General features: G+C 41.5%; 1 protein-coding gene and 1 long non-coding RNA gene across 9 annotated transcripts in view; one reads left to right on the forward strand and one right to left on the reverse strand.

Annotated features, from left to right (window-relative positions):
• The window catches only part of RHOH (ras homolog family member H), a 41,104-nt gene that overhangs the window by 12,256 nt on the left and 8,732 nt on the right, over nt 1-20,116 (forward strand). The window contains exon 1 of one of the 5 annotated variants that reach the window (XM_032334138.1): nt 9,021-9,108. The exons of the other annotated variants lie outside the window; for them this stretch is intronic. The gene's annotated coding sequence lies outside the window, so the exon portion shown is untranslated. Of the gene's footprint in view, nt 1-9,020; nt 9,109-20,116 lie in introns of those variants that run through there. 5 annotated transcript variants of the gene reach the window in all.
• LOC116585011 lies at nt 2,829-16,925 on the reverse strand. Of its 4 annotated transcripts, none has more exons than XR_004283422.1 (7): nt 16,772-16,924; nt 16,089-16,252; nt 14,573-14,737; nt 13,908-13,998; nt 11,690-11,756; nt 9,711-10,092; nt 2,829-3,140 (listed from the first exon to the last, which is right to left on the reverse strand). It is a non-coding gene; the product is annotated as an uncharacterized LOC116585011 (long non-coding RNA). The 4 variants fall into 4 exon arrangements; XR_004283421.1 differs by lacking the exon at nt 2,829-3,140 and adding an exon at nt 9,517-9,531 and having other exon boundaries at nt 16,772-16,923; XR_004283420.1 differs by lacking the exon at nt 2,829-3,140 and having other exon boundaries at nt 10,054-10,092; nt 11,690-11,878; nt 16,772-16,925.

Genomic DNA, 20,116 nt, shown 5'->3' on the forward strand with positions numbered 1-20,116 from the left:
GAATATAGATGACAATTTAAAAATTTTTATGCGAAGAGTTTCCCAAAGGTATCTGTTAAGAGGCACATTTTCCTGATGCATCTAAATATTTAACTCAGAAATAATTGACTTTTAAATATTTTGAAGGATAATACCCACTAGGCAAATCCCAAGTGAATTCATTCTGGCGTAATGTAAGAAAATTACCTTGTAGCCTTCCATGGCCATTTTTCTACACAATAATAAATCCAAAAGTCTATTAGTTTTAATTTTTTAATTTTTTATAAACATATAATATATTTTTATCCCCAGGTCTGTGACAAAAGTCTATTAGTTTTAAATGCTGAATATTAGTTGGAATCTTTTAAAACTATTTCAAAGTTGGTTAGTTTAGCAAATCAGAGAGTTTTCCTTGTAAGCATGAGTGTGATTTTGTGTTTGACTTGTGTAGTATTCTTGGTTACCTGTTTTGTTTTTGTGTGTGATTGTCTCTGGCTTTGGTTTAACAATAGCTCACGATCTCATCAGGACAGCTCTGATCTGTGAGACATATCATACAGGTTCGTAATAATTTCAGCTGCAAGTTATACCATACCTGACTAACAGTAACTTACAAAAATCCTGATTAATTTCTCCCGTCTAACAAGACGTCTCTGTCTCTGTCACCGGTTCAATGGCTCATTGGCTCGAGATACTGTCTGTGCAGTTCTCTGGTCTTTCATCGTGGTGGCAAGATGGTGGTTGCAGCCTTGAGGCCTGTGGATTCATCATCTACCCAGAGGCGTAGGGCTGGGTGGGTACGGAAGGAGGCGAAGTTGACTGGGGCTCTCTCTTGTCCTAGGAAAGCAGAACGTTCCCCCAGACACCTCTCAGACAGGCAGCAGCTTCGATGTTGCTGCAAGATCTGGGTTACTTGGCAGCCCAGCTTCGAGGCCCGTGGAGAGATAGAAGATAGAGTTGTTATAATTGCCTTGGGTTAGGCGTTCATGATGGGGAGGGAGGGGCAGGGCTGGGGTGGGCTAGGGATAGTGTGGTGCTTTGATATCATCCCTAAGGGAAGATAGAGTTTTTTAGTGGAGAAAAGAGGCAGAAAAAAAAAATCTTACTCTTTTTATGTGCGAAGATACACAGATACATACAGATATACATATAATATATAAATGGACATATATACTGTATTAAAATTTCATGGGTGGGGCAATTAGGGGAAAAATGTCTAAAAACGCCCTTGGGGATGATCATGAAAAAAAGTTGAGGGGCACCTGGGTGGCTCAGTTGGTGAAGTGTCTGACTTTGGCACAGGTCATGATGCCAGGGTTCTTGGACTGAACTCCACAGCGGGCTCCTTGCTCAGAGGGAAGCCTGCTTCTCTTTCATCCTCTGCCCCTCCACCCCGCTTACGTGCTCTCTCTCTCTCTCTCTCAAATAAATAATAAAATCTTAAAAAAATATATTTTTTTTCTGAGAAATACTTGCCCATGCCTCGTGTGACCCATTCTTGAGGCTTTGCACATAGTCTTACAAGTAAAATTGGATTCTATTACTAATGACAAAGGGAGGCATAGATACTGAATAGGAAACTAACAGTGCCTGTCACAATGTCATAAATTAAATTAATGAGCAACTTACATGATCTTGTAATAGGCGATCTTCTCTTATTGAACTATGAATTTCTTAAGCATAGGAACTGTGTCTGAGTCATCTTTGTATCTTAGTACACCAGGCCTTCTCTCTCCCTATGTATATAATATATGCATATTATATATATATTTTTTAGATTGAATGGAGCCTAATGTATGTTTCACAGCTGGATCAGTTACCCCCGAACATTAATTTGAACTTCTCTCCCTGTCCAAAAGCCTTCGGCAGCTCCCCATTCCCTCCAGGAACAAGGTCCACCTTGTCATTCTCGTTTCCTGCCACTTCTGTGCCTGAGAGCTGGGGTCTCTGCACACTGATCTGCTTGGTCCCTAAACATGTCCTTGGTCTGGGCCATCGGTGCTTTTGCCTGTGCACTTTGCTCCCTTGTTAATCAGACTCCTTTTCCCTCGAGAGTCTTTTCCAAGTCCTTCCTATGGGAGTCCTGAAGTGGTTCCACTTGCCTGGGAGTCCTTTTCCTTCCTCTCCAGCTCTTAAACGCTTCCCTGCACAGTCTGGTTTAAGTCCGGCTTCCTCCTGGAGTTCTTGACAGTGCCCAAGCCCGCATGCGTCCCCCTCTTCTTTAAACCCTACTGTGTTTCTGCTCTGTGTCATTCTTGGATGTGCCTCATTAGATAACCCAGTGTAGGTAAAGTCTTGTGGCCCGACTCAGGCATCTGTATCTAGTCTCCACAATAGGCTAAATTCAAAAACAAAAGCAGCCCCTACAATCCCTGGTGGTGTGCTGCCTATCCCGGAAACAGTCAGTCAGACTTGGTTAAATGATAGATATGATGGATAAATAACAATAAATAAAATGAAAGCCAACGAGTACTTGGTGATTCTGTTTTCCCCAGTTCCAAACCCCACTGTATTTGTGTTTCAACATGAACGCATCTGGCATCCTCAGGATGCATTTGCAAGGGAAAAATCTCTAACGGTCTATTGAGGAGCTCTGCCTTCCCTTTCCAGAGAATCAGAGGTGTGGAAATGTGGGGTAAAGCTCAGGGCTTTGAAGTTAACCAGACACAAGTTCTTTAATTTCTCTGGACCTCAGTCATCATATCTATGAAATGGGGCTAATATGATTTCCCATGTGGGATTGTTGTGAGGATAAAACGAGGTCATACATGAATGCGCTTGGCTTCAGGAACTGATCCCCTGTAGGCACTGAATGAATGGTGCTGTGGATAGTTTGGCTTGGCAGCTTGTTTTTTTTTTTTTTGCGGGGGGTGGGGGGGAATGTGTTTTTGCTTCACTGAATTTCCCTCTCGATATTCCCTTGAAAAGAGGTGTACTTTTAAAAACGGTATTCTATCTGAGGAATGGGCATAAGAGCTGTAGTCACATTTCATAGCATTTTGAGCCGGAACAAAACCCTCTTGTGTTATGGATGATGAAAGAAACACTTCAAGACAGTGAGCAGCTTGCTTCTCCTTACAAGGCCAAGTGGCAGAGATGAAATCGAACCCAGATATTCTGATCATGTTTGAAGCTTTTTCTCCTTGTCTAGGGTTGCCAATCTGGCAAACAAAAAAGACCGGAATGCCAGTTAGATTTTGAATGACAGATAAAGACCTTTTTAGGATAAGTTATATTCCATGACCATCAGTTAAAGTTAAAAACAAACAAACAAACAAACACCAGACCAACAAACCACACCTATTTGGGGAACAAATGAGAAAAGAATAGATGTGCAGGGAGTATCTGGTACATAGTTATGTTTCTTGCCAAGATTTTTAAAAGTCAGGGAGGCTTTGCCTTTGCAAGGGAAAAATGGCACCTTGGGGAAGTGAGAGTGTTGGTCTTTTTAAAAAGTTGTTTTATTATTGGGGTGCCTGGGTGGCTCAGTGGATTAAGCCGCTGCCTTCGGCTCAGGTCATGATCTCAGTGTCCTGGGATCGAGCCCCGCATCGGGCCCTCTGCTCAGCAGGGAGCCTGCTTCCCCCTCTGTCTCTGCCTGCCTCTCTGCCTACTTGTGATCTCTATCTCTGAAAAAAAAAAAAAGTTGTTTTATTATAAAAATTCAAATACATCTGGGGCACCTGGGTGGCTCAGTTGGTTAAGCATCTGCCTCCGGTCATGATCTTGGGGTCTTGGTTGGAGCCCCGTGTTGGGCTCCCTGCTCAGCGGGGAGTCTGCTTCTCCCCCTCTCTCTGCTGCTGCCTCTGCTTGTGTCTGCTCTCTCAAATAAATAAATAAAATCTTAAAAAAAATTAAATATATCTAACAGTCCCCATGCCAATCCCCCAAATTCAGCAATTATCAAGATACTGCGGTATTTGTTTCATCCTCTTTTTTCCTTTTGCTGAAGTAGTTTGAAGTAAACCCCAGACATCATGTCATTTTGCCCTCCATGCTCTACATCTCTAAAACCAAGAATGTTTCTTACACTACCATGCTGTCATTATCCCACCCAATAAAATCAGCCGTGATCCTTTCGAATTTTCAAATACCCATCCTATAATCATATTTCACTGACTGTCTCAAAAATATCTTCTCACTATTGGCTTATTTAATTTGATATCCACACAGAGTCCATCCATTATGTAGGTGTTATGTCTCTTAAGTATCTTTGATATTTCTTATTTTTAGTGACAAAATGAACGGATGAAGAGAGACCCTGGTTGATGTGTTGGGGTAATTTTCTTAGGCTCAGAACAAGTTGCTCGATTGCTCTTCTGCAGATGGCAAAACCGAAAGAGGTTTTGCAAACAGGGATGTTACAAATGATTGTGTATAAGGTGATCAGTTCTGATGGTTCTATTATTTGTTTAGAGTAGATGAAAAAGGAAGAAAAAGGAGAGAGATTTCATTTTATCTTGACTTTTGGGTTAATTGCTTTTTGTGTGTTGAAGCTGATTCACATGTAATATGGGGAGAATAACATGATAACCCTTCCTTTCTAGACCGTAAGGTCAGATGAGAAGCCAGGTGTCTGGGGAAGCTGAGCTGGGCTGTGGAGCAGTGTTTCTCCAATCTGACTGCTTCTGTGTCATGTAATTCATTACAAATCATTTCTCTGGTTCTTCCCAGACCTACTGAGTGCAAATGTCCCCAAGACAGAAAACATTGAAAAAAGCCTCTTAGGGTAATCGTGATGATGATCAAATATGGGGATCACTGACTTTGCCCTCCTTGCACTTTGATCGCTTTATTGGTAAATTGTGAATAATGATACCTCTCGGGGCTAATGCCTCCTTAACACCTTGGTTATGATCAGGATTGTGAGTCCAGGTGACTCTTGTCCAGATGCTGGACACTTGACTTTGGGATGGATTGGAATCCTTCAGCTTACATTTTCCCCTGTGTACCATCTAGTATGGTACCCAGCACACAGCTGGAGTGTAGTATGTATTGGAAAAATAAATACATGAATGATATTACTGAGAATTCAGATCAGTGACATTTCAAATTATCCATCCACAGACAATACGAAGAACTGGCAGGCCACCAGGGCTAATCTGACTTAGGAGGGGTCCAGACTTAGTTGGGAATGGCCTGGAGAATGGGATTGATGCCCAATAATATATATCTTCCCGTGTCCCAACTCTTTTTATATACATTTTGTGTTTTGTAAAACTTCCTCCTCATCCGATCAAAACGGACTTTGAGGAAATAATGACAGGAAGCACATTCATATAAATGTAGCAATGGTAACAAGGCCTTTACCTTTCAAGGAGACTCACATTTGAAAAAAGCACTAAACCTCTAGGAATGCCTGGGTGGCTCAGTTGGTTAAATGTCCAAGTCTTGATTTTGGCTCCGGTCATGATCTCAGGGTTATGGGATCAAGCCCCATATCAGGCTTCCCGATCACTGGGGAATTCTGCTTGATATTCTTTCTGTCTGCCCTTTCCCTTCTCCCTATGTGCATATCTCTCTCTCTCTCTCTTTCTCTGAATTAATCTTAAAAAGCAAAGCAAAGCAAAGCAAAGCAAAGCACCAAGCCTCTGGAGAAAGAGCTGCTCCAATGGTGGGAGAAATGTTCAATAAGAAGAAAATTCTCATCACCCTTGATGTCACCCCATATAGATGGGTACATTTGGGTAAGACTGTTCCCTGAAGGAAACATGCTGGATGCCTCCTGTGCCAGCTGGTTGGAAACCTTGAGGTTCAAGACTTTCTTGCAGGGGATTCTTACCAGTAGGGATGACAGCCGCTCCTGGTAGATTAGGAAGCTACTTTCTTTGCCATCTTCCTGTGGGAAAGATTCCCCAGAACTGGGTTTCTTGATTCTCCCAAATCAAGAAGGGTGCTGTGGGGTCCTACCTGATGCTTCTGAACTATAGTCCTTCTTCAAAATAGGGAGTCTAGAATACTCAGTTCTGTGCATGTATTAACAGTGACACTGGAATTCAGTCAGGAGAATATCATTAAAGAGAGAAGATAGGATAACAGACTTTTCATGTGATTAGGGGATTATCACCTGGGGCATTTCAGTTCACTTTGGGATTGTGGATTTAAGAAGGTTGGCCAATGGTAATGTTCAGAATGGCTCTTTTCAGAGTCTTAATTATTGTCTTTTGAAAGTAATTTCAGGTGGGTTTGCACCACTAAGACAAGACCAGCATCCCCTAGTACATTAAGGTGACTAGAGAATCATCTCCAAAGAAGCTGAATTTATATGAAGAGATATTGATCAGAAAGAAAATGGCTATTTGCGACGATGTGGATGGAACAAGAGGGTATCATGCTTAGCAAAATAAGTCAATTGGAGAAAGACAACTATCATATGATCTCCCTGATATGAGGAAGTGAAGATGCAACATGGGGGGTTAAGGGGGTAGGAGAAGAATAAATGAAACAAGATGGGATTGGGAGGGAGACAAACCATAAGTGACTCTTAATCTCACAAAACAAACTGAGGGTTGTGGGGGGATGGGGTGGGGAGGGGGTTTGGGAGAAGGGGGTGGGGTTATGGACATTGGGGAGGGTATGTGCTATGGTGAGTGCTGTGAAGTGTGTAAACCTGGTGATTCACAGACCTGTACCCCTGGGGATAAAAATATATGTTTATAAAAAATAAAAAATTAAAAAAATTAAAAAAAAAAAAGAGAGAAAAAAAAAAGTTAACTATCCAGGGATACTAACAAATGCTACTTCTCCCCAGGAAGGAGTGGTAGGACACATTTATATTTTCTTTTACACACGATCATGAGCTATTTTTTGCACTTTTCTTTCTTTTTTGATTACAGAGGCAGTATATGCTTATAAAGGAAATTTGGAAACTGTGGATAAGCACACAAAAGAAAAAAATCTATAATTGTACCAATAACAATATTGTTAACATCTTGATATAGTTACTTACCCTCTTTCTATTTTTATTGAAAAATCAGGGTCATGTTGCAAATAGTGTTTTGAAGTTGCTTTTTTTGTTTAATGTAACAATGTTGTCATATGCCATTTTCCAGATTATTAAGTATTTTTCTAAACTAATAAGGAATTTGGGGTGCCTGGGTGGCACAGTTGGTTAAGCATCTGTCTTCTGCTCAGGTCATGATCCTAGGGTCCTGGGATCGACCTCCACATCAGGCTCCCTCTTTGGAGGGAAGCCTGCTTCTCCCTCTCCTGCTCTCCCTTCTTGTCTTCTCTTTCTTGCTATGTCTCTCTCTGTCAAATAAATAAAATCTTAAAAAAAAAAAAAACTAGTAAGGAATTCAACAATAAGAAGATGTGCCCCCTTTCCCCTTTGACAAGTTATCCTGTGTGGCAAATTGTCATATATTTAAAGAGTAGAGACAAATGAGGGCAAAAATGAACAGAAAGGGCAAGTCAATTCACAGGGAGTGTGTTTTCTGAAAGTCCATGCTGCTAGAAAAAGATTCGGGATTATGCCTTGTGGTTCAAACACACTGATGACAGCTGTGTGAAGGTACGAGAGTTGGCATCAAAGGTGAACATCGAAGTCCAGGTAGGAGCTGTGGATAATGTAAAGAGAGCTCCAAGGCCCTTGCCAAGAGCCGATGGATTTCCAGCATCTCTCTCCCTGCTCCAGGACCTGTACTAATTGCTCCTCTGTGGATATCTGATCCTCAATTTGTAGTTTTAAGGTTGTTGTGGGGAATGTTCTTAAAAGACTTGAGAACTTTTGCCCTTGATGTGGACATTTGGGAGGGAGAGTGATGTGTTTTTGTTTTGTTCAGGAAAGCCCCAAGGATAACTCAGAGAACTTCCAGGGCCTCCCTGATAATCACCTTTGGGCCCTTGGCCACATAGTTGCTCTGCTTCTGAGGTCTGTAAATGGGCTGGGTGTTTTCTCCTATCAGTCTCAGAAAACTCTCTTAGGCACTCATTTTATAAGTTCTCTCTGTTACAGATTATTAGGCCAGTGAACTCCCCATTGTACTGGGACATGTTTCGAGGAAAAGAGGTCCAAATTTTGTTTGTATTTTGTGGCAATCTAAGACAGCTAGTGCTGAACACAGTCCTGAAATCAGAGGCCTGGGGCCCTTTATGCTTAGCTTGGCTGATGTGCCCTTGCTCAGGCCTTTTCAACATGCATGCCTCTGAGTCAAGTTTGGAGGGTAGAAGGGGAAGGACAAGCAAGGAAAGACAAAAAGGAAATCCTGGGAGTAGGGAAATATTATCATGGCAGGAACTTTGAGCTATGCTCCATACTTTCTTCTCTGTTAACATCTGCTCTCAAAGTCATGTGTGTTATCAGTGTTTTTGTAGAAACATGAATTATCAGTACTGGAGAGGCCCCTTGGAGTTCAGTGCTTAATTTTACAGATGAGGCACCTGAAGTCTGGAGAAGCCAACTGCTGTGAGCAAGGTCCTGCAATTGGTGGTAGAGCCAGGATTTGAGTCTGACTCATAGTCCGGGGCTCTGTACCCTGTAAACTGCCTTTCCCTACAATACAGTGAGAAAAAGCCTAAGGTACCACACCGAGTCTCCATTTATATTTAGTCTTATATTCTCAGATTTATCCATAACTGAGAAGGAACTCCTTAGTCCTCTACTAAAGGAATTTGGAGTGAGGCAACTCAAAAATCTATTGATAAGGAAAAAGTTTCATGATATATTATCAGGTAAGAAAAGCAGCAGGGAATATAGCAGGCTATAATTTGCCTATTAAAAAAAGAATGTCTGTGTATAGGATAATTACAAATACATGCTCATTCATGTACACAGGTGAATACCTATCGTAATGTAATAGCTTCGGAAAAATGCCATGAGGAACTTAATACATTGGTTGCCTCCAGGAAAATGGCCGGGAACCATGGATGGCAGGCATAAGAGGAAGACATATTTTTCACTCTTATACTCTTTGTTTTATTTTTAAAAGAAATTTATTTATTTATTTGATAGAGAGAGACTGAGAGAGGGTGTGAGCAGGAGGAGAGGGAAAAGCAGACTCCACGCCCAGTGCAGACCCTGACGCTGGGTTTGATCTCACGACACTGAGATCATGACCTGAGCTGAAATCAAGAGTTGACAGAGCCACCCAGGCAACCCACTCTTGTACTCCTTGAATCTTACTATCGGTATGTATTAGCTATTTTTTTTTTTTTTTGGATAGAATTACTATTTGTTTTATTTTATTTTTTTTAATATTTTTATTATTTATTTATTTATTTATTTATTTATTGATATTTAATTTATTTTTTATTTTTTTTTTATTTCCAGCATAACAGTATTCATTATTAGCTATTTTTAAAAAAAGTAAATATATACACATTTCAAGATGACATGTGAGCTCAAATGAAGGGTAAAACTAATGCTTCCTGGAAGTTTCTCAAAGGCCTCATGGGGACATGGCATTTGAGCTGGCCTCTTGGTCAGGCAGAATTTTGCCAGGAAAAGTCAGAGCAGGAAAGATCATATTTCTGGACACGAGAACAGGATGCTTAAGGTTATCGAAGCAGGAAACGCAGACGGAGTTTGGGGGGAATGCTACGGCCAGGGACCTGGGGACAGTGAGAAAGGTAATGAGAGAGATGGCTGGATGGAGGTCATTTTATATCTAACATGGAGTAAATTGGCCCCAGTGTTCCTTTCCCACCTCACCCCTCCTCCCCTGCTGTACTTCGGCCACAAAAGCCAGCCCTGTCTGTTTCAAATGCGCAGACCTTTCCCACTCGTGTACCTGGGCACTGGCCACTTCCTCTGTGTGGTTGCGGTCTTCCAATCCTATTTTCTTGGCCTCCTTCAAGACCATTTCAAATGTCACTCCTCTCCACTCTCTCCACCCCCAGCACCCCAGAGGATGTAAGCGCTCTGTCCTCAGTGTTCTCTTGGCATTTGGAATTTACATTTACTACAGCACTTGTCCACTTAAATTTTAATTTTTCTGGGGGCTGAAGCTGAGCACGAGGTCATTGGTATGCAGAAAGTTGTTTCTTTTCTCTCTAATTTAGGATTTTATTCTCTAAGGTCCCAGCTTTATGGAACCTTATTATGATGAAGCGGAGTCATAGCTTTCTATTTTCGCATGGCTATCCCATTACCTCTCCATGAAGTCATTTCTCCTATAGAGGAAAAAAAAGTGAGGGCCAGAGACATTATTAACTAAGTAAGAAAAATGGTTATTTTAAAAAACCTCGAGGCCTCTTCTAAACTATATTAACATTTTCTTTATTATCTTTGTCCCCAATAGGCTCTTTTAAAATAGCTTAGTTTAAAGCCAGTTAAAGGCAGATAGCCTGTCATTTTTTTCAGACGTCTATGAATTTAGAACTTACTGTTAACAGAACATTTTATATGCATACATGATGAATTAAACAGTTAAAAACGAAAAGAATTTTGTTCTGGAGTATCCTGACAGGTTCAGGGTCATTATAGGCTTTTTTCTCCCAGTGTCTATAAGTCCTTGATGAGAACTTGAGCATCGAGGGAGATATTGTCCTTACTAGTATGTATTTTGTCTGCAATATAATCCATATAAAAGTACAGACATCTGTATTCCAAGAGGGGATTTCAACCCCTTAGGAAAAGCTGTACAAATGTGTGTTCTTAGGTTATTCCTTTCTGTTCCTCTTTCTTTTAGACATTGAGGGAATAGCTGTGGTCTCCCCATGACAGCTTTATCTACAGAGGGATGTGCATAAGACACAGAACCTTGTCTCTGCCCAGACCAAGGCCCTTCTGAGCCTTCTGGGTATTCAGGAGCCCTAGAACAAGCTTGTATCTTTATTCTCCAGCATCAATGGGACCCTTGACCAAATTGTTCAACTGCTCATTTTTTTTCAGTTGCTAATATATCATGGGCATCCTTCTTAGGAAGTACACTCCTTCTTGGGCCATCTTACATAGGGGCTGACCGAATTCTTTTCAATGTTGTATTGGATTGCGCTGCATGGATATGGCAGAATTACTTTAACCACTGTCTTTTGATGGACTGTGCAGTTATTCCCAGTTCTTGTCTTGCTGTTATGGATAATGCAGCAATGCAAGTTCTTGCATATATATCTCGACTATGGGTGTAAGTACAGCAGGATAATGTATTTAAAGAATTGGAATTGCCAGGTGGAAAGGTAGATGTATTTACAGTTTTGAAAGCTAGTTGGGGAGGGGGGCATACCAAAGGTAAGAACTCTGTATTCCTGAGTTTAAATAGTAGCTTAGAAATAAAGAACAATCGCCCATGATCATGGAGACTATGAAACAGCACTTGATTTGCTTCAGTTGTGTCATTTGATGTGGCCTCTCAGAGTTTTGTGTTGAAGTTTAAAGCAGTGCAGCAGAGTATAATGTTTTTGATCAATGAATCCAAGTATTAGTTCTTACATGAGACCTTTTGCAACATTTGAATAATTTGAAAATTGCAACATGTTTTTCTTTGCATTGTTATGTGTTTTAAAGCTAAACAATGGGTTGAGAAAATGCTGGTTCCTAACTCTTAACCCCTGATTACTGAAACTAATGTTGTCAGGCAGACTGGAGCGGTTACCAAGCACCTAGCGCCAGGTGTCACATACAGGAAGTAGGCACTGGATTCTGGCATGTTGCCCTCTACAAAGATGTCACTCTTTGGCACATGTCCCAAGGGCGAGAGTGCCTGCTTCAGGGAGAAAACTTTCAAATATTGTTAGAAATCATGAATGTCCTAAGACAGAAGTCACCTACCTGCTGAAAAATGTCTTTCCAACAATTCCTCTTCCTCGCCCATCTTTATCTTCATCTGTTTAATTGGCTGTAATGATATACCATCGTATTTTATTTCTCTCATTTCTGGAAAGTCTAAGATCCTGGTGGTAGCAGGTGTCTGGGGAGGTCCGGCTTCCTGGCTCACAGATGGTGCCTCCTCATTGTGTCCTACATGGTGGAAGGGGTGAGGGAGCTCTCCGGGGTCTCTTTTGTAAGGGCACGAATCTCACTTGTGAAGGCCCCACCCTCATGACCTATTACCCTCAAAGTCCCTACTTCCTAAAACCGTTGCTTTGGGGGTTAGATTTCAATGTATGGATTTCAAGGGGACAGAATATTCAGATCATAGCAGATTGCTTTGTTTCATCAAAGTTGCAAAGCTAGAGAGGCTTCCCCTACATGAGACAGTAGGAGGGGAGGTCGACACAGCACTATGAATGGGCTCAGAGGCCAGACTGCTGGGTTCAAACCCCTGCAGCTCTCCTGACTAGCTTGTCATCTTGGGAAAGTTCCTTTATTTCTCTGTGCCTTAGTTTCCCCAGCTGTAAAATATGACAGCAGTGGTATTGACCATATACTATCATTTAATGATTGATGGGCTAATTTTCATAAAACACATCAAACAGCATCTGGCTTAGTAAGTACCACAGTGAGTGTTTATTTGTATGCTTTTCTACAAAGGGTCAGACACCGTACTAAGCATGGAAGATAGATTCTTTTTCATTGCCTTAAAAATCCTACGAACTATGCATCATTACCCACATTTTGTTGTTCTGGTTATATGAGAAAATGCTGGTTCCTAACTCTTAACCCCTGTTAAGGTTATACTGCTAATCAGTGATGGGCATGAGAATCTGAGACCCTGACTCCACAGTCTCACCCCTCTGCAAACAATCAAAAATTTGCCATTTCTTCTGTTGAACCTGAAACTACATCCTCTCACTTCATTCTGTGTCCTTGGTTATATATCCAGAACAGACTACCTTGACTTCTTTGATAATCTGAGCAATTTGTACGGTAAGAGTTTATCCTAATTCTAGAGGATGTTGAAAAGCTTAAGGATTGCCCCTAAAGAGACAGGATCTATCGCAAAGGAAGTTATGAGAAAGGAAACATCTGTTTGAAAATTATTTTTATATTAAAACTGGGAGCTCAAAACGTTGAGTAAAAAGTCACCAGTTCGGAACATCTATCTTTAAGTTATCTCTATGCATTTTGCATTTAAAATATTAAGGAAATTAAATATGGGATGTAGAATGTAGATATCATAGATATTTGAAAAACTCCTGGGTAGATGGAAAGAGTGCTGACTCAGCTGATCCAGTTTCTGGGCCTCAAGTCAGCTCCCAGTAGCTAAACCACTGTTCTGAGCCTTGGCTTCCTCATGGGGGAAATGAGTAGGTTGAACTAGATGACCTTTCAGGGCATCAAATATAAGTGCTAAGTTTCTTTACCCATCAGGGAACAAGCTATTTTACATTTTGTTTAGTGGTTGCTCAATGGTGGGGGAGTACCTGGAATTTGGGGGAATTCCCAGAATACATGGGCAAAAAATATATTTTTAAAAGTTTATGACACATTTATTTAAACAAAAAGGATTAGTATTTTAATCTTTAAAGAAATTTTAAGAAATGAAGAAATAATGCTAGAGAGGTTGATAAAACAGATGACTTACAGAAGAAAAATATAGCTGGTTAGGAAACAGATGAGAGAATGTTAATTTTCATCAGTCATCAATGAAATGCAAATGAGAACAAATCAAATTGGCAAATACTAAACCCAGTGACTGCTGATAGTGTGATAAAGTAAATACTCTCATACACAGCTTATGAAGTAGAAGTTGGTCTAATTTTATATCTTTTTTGTTCCAGTAATTGCGCTCAGATCTATTTATACTAAAGAAATAATTGTATGTTTATACAAATTTATTTTTAGAATGTTTACCCACTGTTATTACAGTAAAAATCAGAAACAATTCAAATAATTGATTAAATAAATAATGTTACACTCACATAATAAAACATTATGTAGTTATTAAAACTATGTTTGAAGAATCTTAATGATACAGGAAATATTAATGATGTAGGTGTTAAAAAAAGCAAGAAATCAAACTACATATAAAATATGGTATTAGTTTCAGGAAAAAAAAAAGATGTACTGAAAAAAAGAAACAGGGAAAGGTACACTAATATCTTACAGCTTTTTGTTTAAGGTGGCAGTTAGCTTTCTCCTTTAGATCATTTGGTATTTTGAAATGTTGTAGAACGTGCATATACTACTTTCATAATCTGAAAAAAAAAAAAGGATATATAAAAAACGATCCAGAGAAAACAAGAAGTCAACCAACGTGGGGGGGTGGCATCTCTAGTCTGATTGGATCAGCAAAGAAAAAGGGAACTGCTGGGGCGCCTGGGTGGCTCAGTCACTGAGAGTCCGTCTCTTGATTTTGGCTCAGGTCATGATCTCAGGGTTGTGAGATTGAGCCCTGCCCTGTGTAGGATCCTTGCTCAGTGGAGAGTCAGCTTCCCCCTCTCTGTCTGCTCCTCTCCCCACTTGCAGGCACTCTCTCTCTCTCAAATAAATAAATAAATCCTTAAAAAAAAAAAAAAAGGGGAACTGCTGTTCACCACCCATGCTTGGGTATGTGTGTTGAGTGTTGGTGGTGGTGGTATGGGCATGGGGGGCTGGGGAAACCCTGGGGTGTGATGGTGCTTTAGAACTGGGAGCTGGGCTTGATGGAGGTCTACGCTGATGTCGGGCAGATACAGTTTCACAGTAAGTAAACATCATTAGGTAGGGGGCTACTTCAGGTCAGAGGGGAAAACATAAAATCCTAAAGCAAACTTCCCATTGCCCCCTCACCTTTGCAGACAAAAAAGACCCCTAGGGCGGAACGTCTCCCTTATTCTCAGAGTTGCTTTGATTTGGGATCTGGTTTTGTTGAATACAGTTTCACTCTTGAGTTTCTTCTTTCTTTCTTTCTATTTTCATTATGACTTTTTTTTGCTCTTTTGCAAAAAGCTAATTCTGCAGAATTGGGGCAAAAAGGGAGAAGGGAAGTCAGTGAATGTAATTATACTGGTAAAGTGCTCAGATAATCTCAAAGTACCTTCGAGTATCCTTTGACTGGAGTATTTTCTAGAAGTTTCCCTTACTTTCCCAGGACAGATGATGTCCTGTTGAGATGCAGGTAAAGATTGTACTTGAAGCTCATGTTTCTCTTTTTATGACTTGGCTGGGAATCCTAACCCAGAACCATGACTTTTCTTTCCCCAGATCCAACCCAAAAGGAGGTAGGCTCCAAGCCATTGAACTGTCTGCCCTATGTCACTTATTCCATACACCAGCATTTTTTCAAATACTTGAAAAATCATCGTAGCATGAACTATACTTATCTTTTAGTAATCCCTTTTTGCATTTTCTGTATAACTAAAGATGAGAATAAAAACCACAGCTTGCCCAAAATGCTATAGAAAACCAAAGACCCATACCTTTTAAAACTTTCATCATAAAAGAATTTTGAACCTGCAAAAAGCAGAGAGAACAGACTAATATACCCCCCATGGAACTGTTACTCAACATGACAGCAGCAGTTCTCAACATTTTCCCACTTTTCTTTTGTTATTATCCTTACTTCTTGTTTTTGCTGTCTTCTCTGGAATAATCTAAAATCCCAGGCAACATATTCAATTCTCCTGTCAGGAATTAAAACAATATGTATGACCCAATATGATTATTGCCTAACAAAATTGACAACAGTTTCTTAATGTCATCTAATATCCAGCCCATATGCAAACTCTCTTGAATATCTAAAAAACAGAAAAAAAGACTTAAAAAACTCTCATGAGCAAGAAGAGAGATGAGCTTGAGACATTTATGGGAAGAGGGCGAATTACTCAGTTTTGCTTGTCTTCACTCCGCAAAGGAACCAGAAGCTAGAGAGAGCGCTTCTAGGAATTTTAAACAATTTCAGCTGTCTAGATCAAGAAAAGTTTTGTCTTTGGACACTGTTGGCAATTCATAGAAATTCTCTATAGCCCCAAAGGAACCCAGATCAACCTTTTCTCTCCTTTCCATGCAAACTTAAAAAAACAAAATGACACCTGGGTAGCTCAGTCCGTTGAACATCTGATTTTGACTCAGGTCATGATCTCAGGGTCATGAGACGGAGCGCCATGTTGGGCTCTGTGCTCAGTGGAGAGCCTTCCTGAGATTCTCTCTCCCTCTTCCTCTGCCCCTTTGCCCCCTGAGCTCTCTCTCTCTAAATATATTTTAACACAACGACAACACATACAAAGCACTTAAAAATGGCTCAGTGCATGCACAGAAATATTTTAAAGAGCATGTAAACAAGGAGCAAAAAATGAGAATCACCTACAATCGTAGGACTGTAGACAATCCAGGTTACTGTTGGTATGTAGTGCTCTGGGCTTTTTCAATCCTGTGGAATCATACTGTACCTATCCCTTTGAAACCTGCTTTTGCCCCCATGCAGCTTGGCGAGACTTGCCCCTGGTCAGTTAACATCCTTGTACACTGTAACTTTAAAAGGATATTGATCAGAAGAATAAACTAATGAATTTATCCAAGAACCACCAGTTCTTACATAATTCCCTCCCCGTTATAAACAATGTAGACCGAGCATGTGTCTAACTAAAGATTTCACGTCAAAGTTCGTGGAAGTATAAGAACTATCCTTCTGCCACCACTTCTTCCCTTCCCTCCCATTCTAATCCCTTGTGCTGTGGCCACAGGCCCTCCACGGCCCTCTGGAAACATTTCCGGCTCATCAAGTAGGCAGCCCAATCTGAAACACCAAACTCGGCCTGGTCTCCATCAGCGTTTCCTGTTTGCCAATGGCTTCCTCCCAGGCCACTGGGGCCCCACGGAAGGGCTGGGTGTTAGTTCTACTTGAGGGATGTTGCTGGGTCCGTCTCCTCCTTTGTAGCCCTGTCCCGCGCACTCCAGATAAAGGCCTCCTTGTTCCCACCTCTGTATTACTCCAGGAGCCCCCAGACGCACCCCTCTGGGCTTTCCCCCTTGTGACCCCTCCGCACATACCACAGGAATGAACTTGCTGGAGCCCCGCCTGGTCTCCCACTCTGGACTCTCCCCGCCAGCCCCGCGGAGCTGCTTGCCAGCCTGGTTTCACCGGCCCCAAGTTTCTCTTTCCCTTTCCTCTCTGTGCTTCTCAACAATACCCCGCGCTCTACAAAGCCTTTCTTGGTTCCTGCCCACTGCAAGCAGCACTTTTTTCCTTCGTTAGCGCTTTGCTTGTTCCTTCTTCAGACATGGTTGAGATTGATGGTTTGTGTTGCTTTTGGATGTTAAGTGTCCTGAGGGCGGGGGCTGTGTCTCCTTGAACCTGGACTCTGCTCCGTTTTATGGCACGATGCCCGGCACGTAGTAGGTGCTCAGAACGTTTAGTGAATAGGAGCTATTTGAGTAAAAAGAGAACGGACTTGTAGGAGTCTACGTGCAAAAGGCCCGGGGATTTGAGTTGGCCGCGGTGCTCATAGTATACACTGTCGATGCTGACAGGCGGGAAGCCATTTTGGATTATAAGAAAACCCATACAGGCGCATTTCCCACAATCCCCTCTGCTGTCTTCTCTCTCGCCACCCAGCAACCCCGCTGCAGACTCCCGGAACCACTTTGCACTTCTCAAACCAAACCTGTACATACATACATACATACATTTATCTATCTATCTATCTATCTATCTATCTATCTATCTATCTATCTATTTGACAGAGAGAGAGAGAGAGAGACAGACAGCAAGAGAGGGAACACAAGCAGGGGGAGTGGGAGAGGGAGAAGCAGTCTTCCCGCTGAGCATGGAGCCCAATGTGGGGCTCGATCCCAGGACCCTGAGATCATGACCCCAGCGGAAGGCAGACGCGCTTAAGGACTGAGCCACCCAGGCGCCCCCCCAAACCTGTACTTTAATGCGGCTGGGCCTTTGCACATGTTTCCCTCCCTCCTTTGTTTGTCAAAATGTTGTTCATCCTGCGCACCCAATGTTACCTTTTGAATGTAGCAGTTTCCTCATCACCAGAGAATTAATTGCTCCCTTTCCTGCGGTTTAGAGGACGGTTTCATATCAACATCCTCACAGCAGTAGCTCTTTATCAAACTTATAACTAGTTTATAATGATCTTACATCCACCCTCTAGGTAAATAATAATAAAAGGAGATACTTCTGTAATCGTCATTCTGTGCCCCATACATTTTATGTACTTTACATTCACTATCCCATTAAATTCCATACCATAACCTTTGCAAGGAAAGCATGATCATTGTTGTTTATTTAATTTGAAGAAACAAAGGCTTAGAGGGGTTAAAGACCTTTCAGGAGGTCACACAGCCAGTAGTTAATAGAGTCAGAAGGCACTACAATTCCGGAATCCATATTCTTTTTTTTTTTTTTAAAGATTTTATTTATTTATTTGACAGAGAGAGAGATCACAAGCAGGCAGAGAGGCAGGCAGAGAGAGAGAGGAGGAAGCAGGCTCCCTGCTGAGCAGAGAGCCCGATGTGGGCCTCGATCCCAGGACCCTGAGATCATGACCTGAGCCAAAGGCAGCGGCTTAACCCACTGAGCCACCCAGGCACCCCGGAATCCATATTCTTAACCATTAGGCTATATTGCCTCTATTGACAACAGAACTGAAGCTCAGAGAGGTTAGGTACTCTGCCCCAGGCCACACAGTAAGTGTCAGATGTTGGAGCCCAGCCCAAGCTTGCCCGAGCCCAGAGTCTGTCCTCTCTTTTCTTACTCTGAACTGCTTTCTTTGTAGCAGGGATTGTCAAACTTTTTCTGTAAAGGACAGAATAGTAAATATTTTATTCTGGTGAAGATAAGACCTCTGTTGCAACTTCACGTTGTAGCAAGAAAGCAGCCATAGCCAATACTAAACAAAAGAGCATGGCTTTGTTCCAATAAAGTGTTATTAATGGGCACGGCAATTTGAATTTCATGTAATTTTCCCATGTCGTGAAATAAACTTTTGTTTTTGTTTTTTTTCAATCAGGAGGAAATGTAAAAACCATGCTTAATTCATGGCCATACAAAAACAGATGGTGGGTGTGGCCTGCGGGTGAGCCGTGGTTTGACAATCTTTGTTTTACAGCAACGCTCTATCATAGAATGGTTAGATACCGGTGCCTCTTTGCTCTCTCTTTCCTGGAACAATTCAGCTTGGCCCTGAACATGGGTGCCCAACTGAGAAAATAGTCTTTTGGTAAATGAAATTTATGTTGCTTAAGAAGATGTTCAGAGAGCACATGACCTTTGAGCATGGCTTGCATAGACCGCACGCCCAGCTCCAAGCAGTTTTTCAGAATATGCCTTCTATTATTCTGGGAAACACTGTGGTAGCTACATTTTGCCAGCCACCTTAGTTCTGAGATGAGGTTCTGGAGTTCCTTCATGGCGCTCTGGGCAGCTGGCTGGCTGACTGGCCTTGTTCCTTACTTGTAGCAAGACGGGAACTCTAGACCCTTCGTGATGATCTGATTATTGTTCTCCTGGGAATGGAAGGGACCAGTCTGGGCAGGGTGGCTGGAACAGAGGAGAGGAATGGTGCCATGCTCCCTGTTTGACCTATGGGTTAGAGGAGCAGGGCTCCTGGCTCAGAGGCTTCGAGGCTCAGGGCACTGAGATAATGGGAGTTCTCAATCCTTGGTGGTGCTCCATTTTAACTCCGTTATGACAGGATGAAATAGGGTTTATAATTAGGAATGTAAATATTGTTTAGAACCTTGACTCTGGAGAACACATATTAAAAGTTGTTATAGCAACTAATGAATCCTTGAACACTACATCAAAAACTAATGATGTACTATATGCTGGCTAAATGAATATAAGAAAAAACGTAAAATAGGGTCAAGCTGGGTGGCTCCGTGGGTTAAGCCTCTGCCTTCATCTCAGGTCATAATCTCAGGATCCTAGGATGGAGCCCTGCATTGGGTGCTCTGCTCAGCAGAGAGCCTGTTTCCCCCTCTCCCTCTACCTGCCTCTCTGCCCTTGTGATCTCTGTCTGTCAAATAAATAAATAAAATCTTAAAAAAAAATTCAAAATAAATAAATAAAATCTTTATAGAAAATAAAATAAAAGTTGCAAACAAGCATCTTGCAAGCAAAGTTTCAGAACAAAAGCCATTTGAAACAGAAATTATCTTTGTATAAAATAAACTTGGGGGGGGGATTGGGTGATGGGTATTATGGAGGACGTGTGATGTGATGAGCACTGGGTGTTATATGCAACTGATGAACCACTAAATTCTACCCTTGACACTAATCATACAGTATATGTTAACTAAATTGAATTTGAATAAAAAATTTTTAAAAAATGAAAAGAAACTGGCGGTTTCCGTTGGTGGAGCATGCAATTCTTGATCTCA

This window comes from Mustela erminea, chromosome 2, assembly GCF_009829155.1.
Source record: "Mustela erminea isolate mMusErm1 chromosome 2, mMusErm1.Pri, whole genome shotgun sequence".
Taxonomy (NCBI): Eukaryota; Metazoa; Chordata; class Mammalia; order Carnivora; family Mustelidae; genus Mustela; species Mustela erminea.